Raw genomic sequence first — 14663 nt, forward strand, 5'->3', positions numbered from 1 at the left:
TTTAACTATAGCAGCTGGAGATGGTTTTACATTCAGAGAGCTACAATGAGATTACAATAATCTCTCTTACATTATATAATGACAGACTTGCTTTTTCCCCTCCTGCAAACAGTGTAAGTCTTAAACCTATATCTTCTATGTTGAGTTTATCAGGTAGAGCATTCTCTAGGTAAAACTGCCCCTAACACTTGTGCTGCTGTGCCAAGAACCCACACCGTCTGTGAAATCTTACATAATACACAAGCAGGCATTTTTATCCCACATGGGACAGAATGTATTCAATGACCTGAGATGTAATGTCTTTAGATTTGAGACAGATGGCTTCGTCAGCTCCATTTCAAAAATGTTTCACATTAGACACAGTGCACTGTGTGAAATGTTTACACCATAAAACAGTTAAATCTGAGGAGACTTTCTGGTCAAACTACCTCAGAAGAAGCAGCTGCACATTATCAGCTGCCCTGACCTTCCATGGCCTGAGCAGCACACGAGTGCGGGCAAGGGATCTGCTGCAGAAGAACTACTTCCTTCACAAAGAGTGGGTTAGATCAGCTGCTGGCTGTGTCTAACTTTGTTTACATAAAAGGTTAATTTTTCTTATTTACCTAAATAAGGCATCTGTTACAATTGATAGCAATATATACCCAAGGGAGATTTTGTTAGGTACACCTGTTCAGCTGCTGAGTAATCCAATCACATTGCAGCAACCAGCCGGCAGTTCTTTGGGTAAAAATGCCTCGTTGATGTCAGAGGTCAGAGGAGAATGGACAGACTGCTTTGAACTGACAGGAAGGCAGCAATAACTTAAATAACCACTTGTTATAAACAAGGTGAGCAGAAGAGCATCTCTGAACACATCGAGCTTTGAAGCAGATGGGCTACAGCAGCAGAAGACCACACCGGGTTAGAATATAACAGATTTAAACCAACAAATGCTCAAATGTAAAGAGTAAACAAGGAAACAAGGATGAGTCTTTTTAAAGGGTTAATTTAGCTGCTTGGCTTGTTGCACTTGTGACCCTTTTTCATCAGTGCTGAAACAACAGCTCCTCTGAAGAAACAAATATGCAGTGAAGCAGGGATGTTAAATCCATTTTACACGGTGGGCCACATCCTGGCTGAACTCCCCTTTCTGTCAGTGTAAAGAAATCTAACTACACATTTAGCTGAGATGTCTTAATATAAGAAAAAGATGTCATCTCAACAGTGTTTCTTAGTTTCTCGACATGAAAAGAAACAGTGCTGCAGTAAATGAAAGAAATGTGACTTCAGCTGTAAGAAATGAATGTGTAAAATTACAGAAACAGATGAAGAGAAAGCTGAAAATGTCCTATTGGGGTTTTGTTTTTTTACAGTTAACCAAAAAAGGTTAAGAGTTAAGTTAACAGCTGCCGACAGAGGATGAACATACATCTCCACCCTCTATGTCTGAGTGATTATCTCACAGCAAACATTAAATGTCCACCCTCTGTGTTTTCAGCATTGTTGACTTTGTAAAAATGTGATTGTCGGCCTCTGCAGTGGGTCATATGCTCGCAGCGTCCAAGCGGCGTCCTACACCGAATTCCCTGCGAGCCTCAATGATGAGCTGCGCAGTAACTGAGAACAAAAGAAACCCACACAAATACAAAGACAAATGCACTGGTTCAAGCGTGGAATCAGCAAAGACCAAAAATGGACTCCTTTTTTTCCCTCCCTCCCATCGTCACCCTCACACACACACAGCTCACATTCTTTGTGTGATAACCATTCACTGGACGAGAGGCAGGGTCCACCCTGGCCGTCCATCACATACAGGCGGTGTGATAACCCCTGTGTCAGATTCATGGCCATGTTTAAAGTTCAGCTACTACAGTCCAAAATCCCTCATATAGTTTTCTGTGTACTGCGAGTGTGTGTGTGTATATAAACACAGAATGTTGCCAACGCTGTTATCAGCTGGTGTTTTTGAAGCTGATCTCGTTTTTGGGGCCTTGTGTCTACACCCAGCCTCTTGCAAGTTTGCCTTCATGCAAACTGTGATATTTGTTTATGTTGTTTATTTGGTTTTTTTATTACACTTAATAAGCCTTAAGCTCATGATGGGCCAGCCAGCTCTGCAAGGTGAGATCATCCTCCTAGGCATCATCCCTTCCTAATTCCCACACTGGGACATAAACAAAACGTGTGTGTGAGGGTGTGCGTATATGTGTGTGTTCTCACTTGTGCGTGTATCCCAGCCACGCTACAGTGTTTAGACCAAAGCTGTCAGTACTGGAAGGCATCCAACTCTGCTGAGGGATCGAAGCTTTTCTGACTGTCTAGACACAAAAATGGCATTTGTGAATAATCAGGTCATCAGCATAGTTAAACGGAAACCCGGTATTTCAACCCCACCCCCCACCCCTATCTTTGTGCTTTTTTTCCATCGACTACGATCTACTACAGTGTGTATGTGTGTATATATCAGCTGTGCTTATTGGGAACACAGCAGCTTACATTTAAAGACTGAAGAGGGAAAGAGAGAGATGTTCTTAATCACAGCAGGGTTGCTTTGATTCATTATGCAGATTAAAATTAATAAGATGCAGCGTCGCTTATAAGCTAAATGATAAGCGAATGTCAACTGTGCTCCAGCACTGTGGTCTGCCTTCACATCTAATTGCAGACTTTTGGCCTATTCTACACAAAAAGACTAAAATCAAAGTGTGACACCCCCACCCACACCCACCCCCTTCCCCATCCCACCTTTACCAAAGCCGACCAACTGCCCGAGAGCGTGTATGAGTAGCTGTGGTGGAAAGACAAGTCTGCTTTCACAGTGCACAACTGTGTACACACACATATGCATTCTGTGAGCCTTCTTCTCTCCTCGGGGTGTACTCTAAATAGTAGTCAAAGGGAGGGATTGTGGGGGGAGGAAGCAGTGATGGTGATGAGTGCAGTGGGGGTGGGGTAGGGGAGACACAAGAAAAGATGCAAGAAGAAAAAGCGAGCTTGTGTGGATGATGTAGCACGCTGCTAACGCTGACACGCACTTGCCTGAGCTTGATGGAATCATTCGAGGCATAACTAATGTCTCTTTAAGAGGATAGATGGTTCAAGCTGTAATCTATGTGATTAATCAATCTTTTAATTTATTTCATTTTTAGCATTTACTTTCTCTATGAAGATGAATATAATTTCAGTATCTTTGCTTTATGCCGCTTACTTAACTTTATGTTTAGAACAGCCTAAAGAGCGGTAAGAGAACTATTAGTCAAAGATTTGGAGAAAGTAGAAAATAATCAATGAAATCTGCAGTTTTTATGTTTAGTAACTATTAAATTATTGTGAATTATGGTCTCAGCATTAACCAAAATAATCCTCAATGTGATTTTGGTGGCAAAGCAAAGCAGCTCTGGTGAGCAGTGAGAGGACGGGACATTGGTGGGTCAGGGCTAGTTTTTAATGAGCATACGGTGGCCTTTGACCCTGGATTTGACCTGCTTTTATCTCCATAAACACAAGATAAAGGAGAGTGCTGTGTGCTCTTTAACACCCCTCCTGCCTCTGCCAACTGCAGATTTACTGTTGCATTTATAAAATCAAGTAAATTCATATTCATATTTTCAATGATGCCACACAGTTTGGCTGTCAATCTAACGTTGTCTTCTGTTCTGCATTTCACATTCAATGGCATAAAAGCTCCAAACTTCTGTCTTCAAAGCGCGCAAGTCTGCAGAGCTGCTTGAATAATTTACGGCTAACTTGCCTGCAGCCTCACTGCTCATGGGTGAGCGGGCTGATGCAGACTTGACGCAGCTTTACTTGTGACTGAGACCAGAAATTATCGAATGAGGTTGACCGTAGGCATGGAATTACGGTTACGTATAACTCCTGCTCTCTGAAAAAACAAAGAAGGGGGGGAGAATGACACATTCAAGATGCCACACGCTGGCACGGTGCCTCAGATTGTCCATTTAACCTAGTCTAAATTACAACAAGTAGCCTCAGTCAGCTCTCCATCCCCAATCACGAACACTGGGCTCCATTTACTGGATTTATCTTTGAAATGGATATTTGCATGATCCTCCATAAAACCCATGAATGTCTTTCTAGCTTTTCCAAACTTTTTTAGAAAACATTTTTTATACCATTAAAAGTTATAGTGGTTCAAGAGACTTAGGTTGTGTCTGTAGTAGAGTGTAGTTCTAAACTACAAATATGGAAAAAACAAATCTCCAATAATCAGCTGCCTCTCCAGTAAGCCTCTGATCCTGCAGGTGTACCACAGTCCAGGACTGCAGCTGGAGACAGCGGTCTCCGTTTTGCTCTGCAGTCTTGGTAAGCTCAGTGTAGGGACACGTGAACAAGTTCTCCACCTGCTGCAGGTTCTCTAATGGAGTGGCCACTAAGCTCTTGAGGACTACCACTGCCACCTGCGGCCCAGGACAATGTACTTGGAATCTGACCAGGGGAGACTATCTGGAGCGGCGCCTTGAATGACACAGAGGATCGCCACAACAGAGACTGCTCAGCCAAGAGGGGATAACTACTGGGTAGAAGCGAATGAAGATTCAAAAAAAGAGCGTGGCCATTCTTTTGCTTGCAAGAAAAATACTAAAGTGAATCTGCAAATATATCTGGGCTTATATGTGTGGGTAACACTGGTATATGTTTCTTTGTTGAAAAAAAAAAATAATAATGCAAAATAAGAGGTAGAAGAACTCATTTATTAGTGGGATACAAATCACACCAGCCTTTATTTGAGTCCTCATAAGACAGGGATTCAATTGTGTACAAATAAAGCCCTGATACAGAATGTGGGTTTAAGATATGGAGAAGAGCAAATACATAGCAATGATGCTGAGGAGGCTGGCAGCGATGCACATCAGAGACATCTGACTGCTGAATGTTTCATCAACTCTCAGCCACGTCTTGGCAGAGTACTAACAACAGCAGCATCAGTCACTGATTCAGACCCAGAGATGAGATATTTCCTTAATTATACACTAACAGGTACTCTATAGTATCCTTTATGACTATAACTCAGTTGGCACACGGAAGTTAAAGTTTATATCACTTCATCGCTGCAGCCACAGACTCACGCCTGTGCCACTTAGTGGGCTGGTTTTGTTGCATGTGACTGCCTCTTCCGCAGCTTCAGCACTGAACATAATGGCTGGCAGCTCATCCATGAGATAAGAGACTGATTAATACCAAACAAATCCCCATGTGCATGATGAGGATGTGCATAAGGATGAAGGAAATAAACTGATAGGTATGCGATGTAGTGGCTGCGTGACACGCCGATAAATCCAGCTAGATGGCTGTGAGTGGCGCCGCTACCTTAATGCTAATCGCAGCTTTCTCTCCCCCCCCTCCCCCCTCAAACACCCCCAACATGAGGTCAGGAAAACCGCCTCTGTCCCACACACACAAATAAAGTGCAAACAAAGCCTGCCGCTCTCCATGGCATTCCCCACAGACCGTGGGAGGGATGAGTGAGCAGGGAGAGAGAGACAGAGTGAGGAGACAGCCAAACGGGAGGAGGGAGACACAGTGAGCTTCCAAAAAAGTCTTCTGCAAAGTGAGAAATCTGGCTGATAATGCAACTTTGTTTCTTTTTTAACTCCTCTCTTCTTTTAACATTTTTTGTATTCCCAAAACTCCAAAACTAGATCACATTATATGTGTTTTGATTGTGATTGTCCAGCTGGTTGTGGACATTACAGGCTCTGTAACCCTTTATTCTATTTACCAACCTGTCACGGAACAAATTTATATCCTTGTCAGTGGTAAGTGCTTCAAATTTGACCCACTTAACATCTCCAACATTTAGTTCCCTTGTACCTGCTACAAGTTGCTGACTTTCATTAGCATTTCATGGCAGCACTCTTACTCTTTTCCTGTGTGCACACAAGATCCAAGAGAGCACTATTATGCATTTTCCTTTTGATCTAAGAGTCGTGTACTTTACTACCTTAAGTCTGATTTATGTTGTAGCCTGGCATCTTTACGTTCCACTTTCCTTTGATGATGTTTACACCCTTGCTAGGCATTAAAATATCTTGCATTTTTCTCCCAGACATCACATGGAAAATGTACCCAAATGGATGGAAATACGATTAAAAGAGAAATATTTTAAGGACGTGGATGCCATCAGTTCTCCAGACCTACCTCTTATAGATGGCACGACCAAAGCGAACATAAACATCTACTGCCTTCTTTGCTCCTTGTCAAGTGAACTCCTTAATGGTGTATAGTATAGTCATTCCTACCGAATGATTTCCAGTTGTTCCCTGGGCTGCTCAGTAAGACAAAGTGAGGCATGAGAAATACCCTGCAAGTCTTTTTTCTACTTTTCTTGGCTGAGAGGGAGCAGCAGATTGTGTGACAGTCACCTGGATCACAGAAACATGTGATCAGAAAGGCTGGCACTAATCCTTAGGACTCTTCGGGGCACTAAGATTTTACAATGTCATCAAGTGAGCAACTGAATTAAGAGTTTACAAGCCTATAAAAATATTTTGTTAATGTTGTAAATGTGATAAAAAAAAATATAATAACAACTACTGAACAATTTTAAAGCAAAGGGTAAAGAATAATAATGCGCACAATATGTCCATGCTGTATAGTAAAAAACCCCACCCACACCAAAGAAAAGAGATAAAACATATACACAGTATGCAAACACTTGAAGCCTTTGGTTCTCATAGTGTGGTGTGGTACAGGGAAACTCAGCACCCTGGGGACAGGAAGATTAACACATGACAGAGCTCATTAACCCTGGACAAAGAGATGCTAATCTTGAACAGTTAGCTTCAACTGTCCACAAACTGTCCACAGAAACAGAGAGAGGGGCAAGGAAGGCAGGCAAGAAAGAACAAGGAAGGAATATGAAGCAGTTAAAGGGGCCGTAGTATGTCCCAGAAAGTAGACAATACTGTGTGGAGCCAAGGCTAGAGGGGCAATCAGCCCCACAACAATAAGGGTGGAGACAGAGCCCAACTACAAACAACGGCCCCAATGGCGAAGGCCCTACTCCAGTCTGGCTAAGCTCCACCGCCTGCAGGGGCAACCAGCAGGGCAGCGCAGAGCTCCACTGTGTGGATATCGATCGCACAGGAGAAAGTGGGGAGCCAAGCAGGCAACTCCACAGATGGCCAGGGCAGTGAAGGAGACAGAAACAGACAGAGGAAGTGCATTAGTGAGGCAGGTTCCTCTGATGCTGTTAGCGCTTCCCCCTGGGAGATAAGAGAGATGTTGATGACATGGTTTTAGAGAGGACAGCTTTTAAAAAAAAAAAAAAAGAAAAGAAAAGAAAGAAACACAGAGAGAGACGGGGGACCTAACAGAGAATCTAAAGCTAATTTGTAACTTGAAGAGCTGCTGGATCATCTCCATAATGGGCCGTCTGCCCACAAACAAGCTCCTCTCAGGGGGTAAATGAGATCAGGCCAGCCCAGGACCAGCTGGTGGCTTGGATCAATGACACCAGATAGACCAGATACAGAGACAGGGGAAGAGACCAGAACCGAGGCATCTGGAGAGAAGGGCAGAAACGCTGCTGCCCAAGAGGCTCTGGTGCTCTCTTGAGATTCACAGAGGGGGGACACGGACATCCACACGCAATGTACAACCGGAACGTCTCTGTCCTTAAGAGGATTATGCCGTCACGTTTTAAGTGGAACGTGGCACGTTCCAGATGGAATCTGATCTCTTGCAGGATGGCAGACAGGTTGCATGGTCAGGCTGATCTGCACCTACAAAATACATCCTTCTGAGAAGCACACATCTGGCCTTAAAACGGCACATCTGTCCAGGACAGAGACACTTATTTGAGCAATTCATAGGAAGTTGGTGATTTATGTTAGAGCAAAGAATGAAAAAGACAAAGCAAGATTGATGTCAACAGGGTAAACTGATATGACTGAGAAATAAATTGGCTGTTACAGCTGCTTATGGTAAGCACCAGTGTCAGGCCCAAATGCCTATCATTCCTGTTGAGCCTGCGGTGAGGGTAGGCTGGCTAGACACTAATATAATCTTGACCAGTTTAGCCACAAACACACGGCAATGGCGATGTATGGACGACGACATTGACTCCATTATCTCAGAGCCAAAATTGTTAGAGGAGATTGGATGACTAAGGATAGAGCAACCATCAGTCTGGACCAATTTTTTAACTATATCGGTGACCAGATTGCACCAAAACGCAAAAAAAAAAAAAATCAAGGCGCCACAAACACAATGTGCAATGACAAATCTGGTCTTGAAGCCTAGCAACAGGGCTGTGAACCATGTCCATTATCCAGCCTCCCACCAGAGGAATTCAGAGAGCCCAAACACAGCAAATTACTGCAGCTGCTGGCAAATACAGTCTCAAAACCACGTCGCCAGTTGCCAACTGCATGCCCTGACAACTGCGACGCCACCAACCAAGGCTGCTATCAAGGCTAGAGCAGCTAGACGACAGCAAAGTTTATCTCTTCTTTGTCCTCACTGTGAAAATTCAATGCGGTGCCCGTGGCGGTTTCCTCAAACCTCAATCAGCCAGCAAACAAAAGGAAATGCAGCCAAACATACTGTTTCTGTTGGTGTTTTGATAATCTCCAAACAAGAAGCTATTGTGCAGCTGTTGCCATGGATTAAAAGAGAGCTGTGGGGCGATAGTGGTAATTTCTAATGAGGCCATAAAGTGCAAGGGCCATGGGTTCAGGCTGAAAAAAGCTCGATGACCAGAGGGCCAGTTTTGTCCTTGTCACTGCTGAGAAGTTCAGAGCTGGGGGGGTGTCATTCTGAGTCACACACCCACCAACACCAGGCCTTTGACTAAGGGCGAGCTGACACACAGGTCTATTAATGCAACAACCATCTCCCCCTCTCAAGACCGAGGCATGGGTCGAGAGGCCAGCTTAGGGCAAAATAGGTCATTAGAATTTAAATTGCCTTGAAACAAATTCTGATGAAAGAGCTTTTCTTTGAAAAAACTAAAACAGGTATGCATATTTCAGATATTTTAGGTATGTTTTGCACAGACAAATGCAGGGGGAGAGAAACAATTACTGCACAGTTTCTCTCAGTGAGTCTGCAAGACCTAAGAAAGCATTTATAACATCCTTCTTTAAAAGATATGAGCTACAACCATTAAGTTAGCTAAGGAATCTCATTACCACATGGTTCCTGTTAATGGGGCTCTAGTATAAGTATGCTCATTCACAGTTCAAATTTATTTTGCTTTATTTATTTTTATTTATTTAGTTCATCCACTGTCTGAAAAAAGCTCTTTTAGCCATCTTCCCACTATCTTAAATGCAGATGTCTTTTGATTGGCTGCACCTGGCAAAACATAAGATGGGCGTGGTTTATTTGCCTGAGCATGACCATATTAGGACTACCTGCTCTCACTGACATCATACAAAGCCGAGAGTAGAAAAAAACAGTCTGAGACATTGTGATTAGTGTTACATATGGTGATTTTATCATTTAAAACTTTGGTCAGGTTTATTTTAAAGTGATTAAGTACAAATCTGAAGCAACTCTTCATTTCATTTAGTGGACACATAGTAGTAGTAGCGGTGCGGGCTATGGGAGACTATTTGAGACAGCGACACTTAGTCCTCGTGCACCGCTAACACTGTAGACACCCACACCCTTGATTCCAGCTCCAAAAGTAGACAAAAGACAGAGGGATAAATGTTAATTTTCTAAAAGATGCAATACAAACAAAGACAGAGAAGATACAACTAGAAAGAAAGTAGATAACTCCATCAGATATTTCCTAATTACAATGATCGGTTTCATTGTTTAGCTTCTGAAAAATCTCCCTCCGCACGCACACACACACACACAAACACAATGCCTCTGGCATTAATCTCCACCCTCCAAGTAATAATCTTTCTGAAACATCTTAAATAACTTCATAAAGCTGAGTGTGGTTTTCAATGGCAGATAAATTTAATTTCACATGATTGCATTAGGCTGCATGTCTGTCCTCCATTTGCCTGCCTCATCCCACTGACTCCATGAGTCAGCCATTCTCTCATCCACGCACCAGAGAGAGAACAAGGGGGGGCGGCAGACTCACGGATGGCCCTGACTTAAGAGTCCTGGAGGGTCTCCAAACCCCAAGCCTGAAAAGTGTCCGTATTAGTTGCCCTGGGATGGCGTTTCCTCACGGTCGATCGCTGCTCATTATTTGACCAAGCCGTGCCCCACCAAGGCCACAGAGCTCAAGACAATTTATGTCCCTTGTCTGAGCCACCGCTGGGGGAAAAGAATACACTTGTAGGCTGAGGATAAAGATTTTTAATGCTTGCATGTTTGCAGTTTATTAAACGCTCTTGGCAAGGCTTTGGGAACTGTCAGTGTTTTCTCCTCCCTATTGTTCAGCAGAGAGGGAGCTTAATCTGTCTTGCTGCACTCACTCACCCCCCCAAACAAAAAAAAGGAATCAGCGAGGGAGCCCCTCCAGCCTTATGCCACAATAGCTGATCACTTTTTGGAGACGAGGTGGTGGTGATGGTGGTGACATTAATCACCTCTGATTACATGCCAGCATGAGACTGTGCACAAACTCTCTCTGAGATTTACACTCTCCCTGCAGGATCTGCGCAGAGATTTGCTTTAACATGCTCCAAATACGCCCAAAGTTGGTCTGTTGAGTTAAAACGAAAGCTGCAAATTTATTAGCACGATATCTGCCAGCTTCTTTCCCCCCACTGAGACGGCTGAAACATTGCTCAGCAACTCACACTAGTTGGCTCATCACAGAACAATGGGCAACCGCGATGGAGGATGGAGAAGGAAGGAGAGGTCAGAAGAAGAGAAAGTTTAGAGGTTAAAAAGGTGGATAAACAGTCACACAGCGAGAGGAAACACTATGAAAATAAACAATAGCGTGGATTTAAAGGCATTTAGCTTTTTTTTCAGCTTTGGTCTAACAGGTCCTATGAGCACTTGAAGCTACCATGCAGCCTGCCACCGCCCCATCAAGCCCCTTTGCACGGGAATCAAAGTGACTGAAACGGAGCGGCTCGCCCTCAAAAATGATGAAGTGACACTAAAACAAACCCGTTTGTACATTTCCGACGCAAATCCAGTCACACAAAGAGCAAGCCGGATTCCACTGCGCTGCTTAGCGTTAATATAAAAAACACGAGTAATAACACAGTAAGCAGAGCAGACACTCCGTAACGGACGGCAGAAAATCATTTTAAATTGTGGCTTTTAATTAGCTAAACATGACTTATTGACTGACAATAGCATGCTAGCTAAAGCTAAAGAAATCTCGACCTTACCGGTTAGTGCAGCGACGAGCTAGCAAAATCCTCTCCAGCTACGCCCAAGTGTTAGCCGGTACACCCAGACTGGATCCTCGAGTCCGGCAAAAAATAACGACAGAAAGTGAGGATGGGAATTAAAAACGAAACCGGGAATGAGGGGCGGGAGAGCTGAGCAAATAGAGCCGAGACGTCAGACAAAAAAAACCTTCTAGGTCTCAAGCGTCGTTTTTCACAAGTGATGCGCGTTCCCTGAAAGGAAGAAAGGAGGAGAATGAGGCTTTGCTCCTCTCACACACACACGATAGTAGACCGGTGAACGGATGGATGGACAGGCTGAGGAGAAGGCTGACGCCGCCTTCAGGTACCCCTGGAAAAAGTGGGAATTGGGAAAGGTTTCCGTATGAGAGACCCGCTATAAAAAATTAAGTAAATCTGTAAGTAAATCTATAGCAATTCGTAATATTTGACTGATACTGATAATGTGAAGGGATCGTTGAATTTTTGTTTCGTTTTTTGCCGTTTTACCGTCAGTTAATGCTACTTAATAAAATGAATACCATTTACATGTCTCGAAGAACAATAAACTACATAAAGCTTCAGTTTGCAGCAGGTTAGCAGGTAGACCATTTTTGACGATGGGTAACAAACAAAATCCACAAGCATCACCAAATAAATAAATAAATAATAAACACGTATTATTATTATTATCACTATTATTATTATTATTTTAAAATTTCAAGATAATCCTAGGACATTATCAAACCATAGATTCAGCCCAAGTGAGCTAGTTTATGTTATTTTACTTGTTATGCTCATTTTTAACTCCATGTTTTTATTCTTTGATAACTAGATCAACATAATTACAGCCATCCTCCTCAGGGAGCCTGCCCTAGCTGTCACAAGGTAGGTGGGTCCAATGCTGACACAGGGGAGAACTCCACAGAGAAAGGACTCCATCCCAGGTCCTTGCTGTGAGGCATCAGTGTTAACCACTGCACCACCATGCAACCATGCAGTTATCTGATAATAAACCCAGTTTTTCTTATACCTGGCATCCCTTTTGAGTTCAGTCTGAAAAAGAGTTTTAGATTCATGTTAAAAAGTAGGTTTGAACAAGCAGGTGGGTGAGGCCTGCCTGAGATGACCATATTAGGATTACTCGCTCTCTATGACATCATAAAGAGTCATGAGCAGATAAGGCCTGTCTAAAACTGAGAATTTAAAAGACACTGAAGGCTGACACGTTGTCTCACAGGGATTATTGATACATATATTGGCTTTATTATTTGAAACTTTAAATTGTTTGATTATGAGGATTGACTATTTCAAGAGCAAACAAATGCAAAGCAAAAAAAATAAAAGATTTCCTGTAATGATGTTGATGAGATATAAAGTAATCAAACAGAATTAACAAAACTCCCACAGACCCACAGAAGACATGTCACGCCTGCTCTTAGAACTGAAACTGTATAATTCCACATTTATTGAGAAATAAGCATGGTGAAACACACGAAACAGGTGGTAGAGAGCCTGGACAGGTGGAGGTTTGGACTGGAGAGAAGAAGGATGAAAGGCGGTAGGATCCAGACAGAATACATGTGTGTGAATGAGATGGAGATGGACGGAAAGGTGAAGCTGCAAGGAGTAGAGATAGTGAGCATAGGTGAGTTTAAATACCTGGAATCAATCCAAGACAATGGACCGCGCACAAGAGAGGTGAAGAAGAGAGTCCAGGCAGGGTGGAGCAGTTGGAGATGAGTGTCGGGGGTGATTTGTGACAGAAGAATAGCAGCAAGAGTCAAAGGAGAAGTTTAAAAGTGAGTGAGTGGTAGTGAGACCTGGTATGATGAGTGGTTTGGAGACGGTGGTACTGATACAAAGACAGAAGGACGACTTGGAGGTGGCAGACCTGAAGATAGTGAGATCTTCCCTGGGAGTGAGCATCATAGTCAGGATTAGAAATGAGTACATCGCAGAGACAGCTCTTGTTGAGCAGTTTGGAGACAAAGTCAGGATGTTGAAGATGGATCTCCCAGGCAGGAAGAAAAGAGGAAAACTTCATAGGAGGTTGCTAGGGATATAGATGCTTCACTGTGACAACCCATAAAGGGAACAGCTGAAAGAAGAAGAAGATCAATTGGAAACTGCATCATGTTAAAAAAAAAAGTACTACTCTCTATCGTTCTGTGAGTCTGGGTCTTTCTGTGTTGCATGGCAACATCTAGCACATCCCGACACCACATGTTCACTGGGGGAAAAGAGGAACTTACACTCCCAGTACGTCTTTCGTTTCGTCCTCAGAAACAGGAGCTCGCTATGAGTCCTTGAAGGCAGCATTCACCAGGACAGCGCGCCATACTGAAATTGAAAAGGGTGAATAGCAGCAGAGGAGCTCTGCTTTCTCTAAGAGGAGCCAATCACCTCCCAGGCTGGGGGATTATTCAAATAAAGGATGATGTCACCTCTTGCAAGTCACCCTACTCTCTTGTCCGAGTTTCTCGTGGCTGTCTGTTGCCCTCCCTCTAGGCCCCTCAGACCCTTTTCTTCCATTCTCCATGCTCGACTGAACACACACACTCATGCACGCTCTCTCTCTCTCTCACACACACACACATTACTGCTGCACCCCATTCATCAAGTTGCCTGCATTGTCTGCCCTCGGTGCTACTGTTGCATCAAGAATTCAAAAACCTTCAGTGCATTTCAGACCTGTTGATTGTAATATCTGGAATATTTTTCATGTTTCTCCTTAACAGGTTCATCTCCCACAAGGCGTTTCCAAATTGAAATTACATTTCTTTTGTTTTTTCTGGAAGGTCTTGAACATTCTTTTGTCCTCAAAGTCACATTTCCACCAGCCAGATCCCAAATGCCCACCTGCCCGTCGCGTCAGCCTGTCCCAGTTGGAGCGAACAAATCTCAAATTGGATGACACTAATTGAAAAGGGTGAGGCAGCCAGCGGGAAAGGAAAAGGCAACTAAAGAGCAGAGCGTAGAGTGTGTCTGGCTTTTGGTTAAAGTTGCACGTTTTCTCTCAAGTCACAAACAGATACCGGAGGGCATTGTTTCATTCCCTGAAAAGCTTTTGTTTCTTGTGCAGCGTGCTCTTCACCAGAACAGAGCTTTTCATCAGACACAGTCTGGGTGGGCATGCCGCCTGTCTGTCTGTCTGCCTGTCTGCTGCTGCTGCCTCTGCTGCTTAGCTCCCAGCAGCCGCCTGCCTCCTGTCTGCATGAGCCAGGCTTTTGTGTGCTGGTCTGTTCTAAGATAGGTTTCTTTTCATGTCCAGCCTGTGGTGTGCTCTTCCTTTTCCAAGTGCTGAATAAATCTCACCTTTTCCAGAGGTGAGATTTATTCAGGCTTGTGTTTCTCGCCTGAGCTCAGGGCGGAAATGTACGACTCGATGTATGACAC

The 14663-nt window shown here is 43.6% G+C and overlaps 1 protein-coding gene across 2 annotated transcripts in view; it reads right to left on the reverse strand.

Annotated features, from left to right (window-relative positions):
* prr36b (proline rich 36b) overlaps window positions 1–11554 on the reverse strand; it is a 34081-nt gene extending 22527 nt beyond the window's left edge. The window contains exons 1-2 of one of the 2 annotated variants that reach the window (XM_080905775.1): window positions 11265–11554; window positions 2203–2300 (exon numbers count right to left, since the gene is read on the reverse strand). The gene's annotated coding sequence lies outside the window, so the exon portion shown is untranslated. The remainder of the gene's footprint in view (window positions 1–2202; window positions 2301–11264) is intronic. The other variant, XM_080905774.1, reaches the window with a different exon arrangement.
* Window positions 11555–14663: the final 3109 nt, after the last annotated feature.

This window comes from Rhamphochromis sp. 'chilingali' (genome assembly GCF_963969265.1).
Source record: "Rhamphochromis sp. 'chilingali' genome assembly, chromosome: 15".
Lineage (NCBI taxonomy): Eukaryota > Metazoa > Chordata > Actinopteri > Cichliformes > Cichlidae > Rhamphochromis > Rhamphochromis sp. 'chilingali'.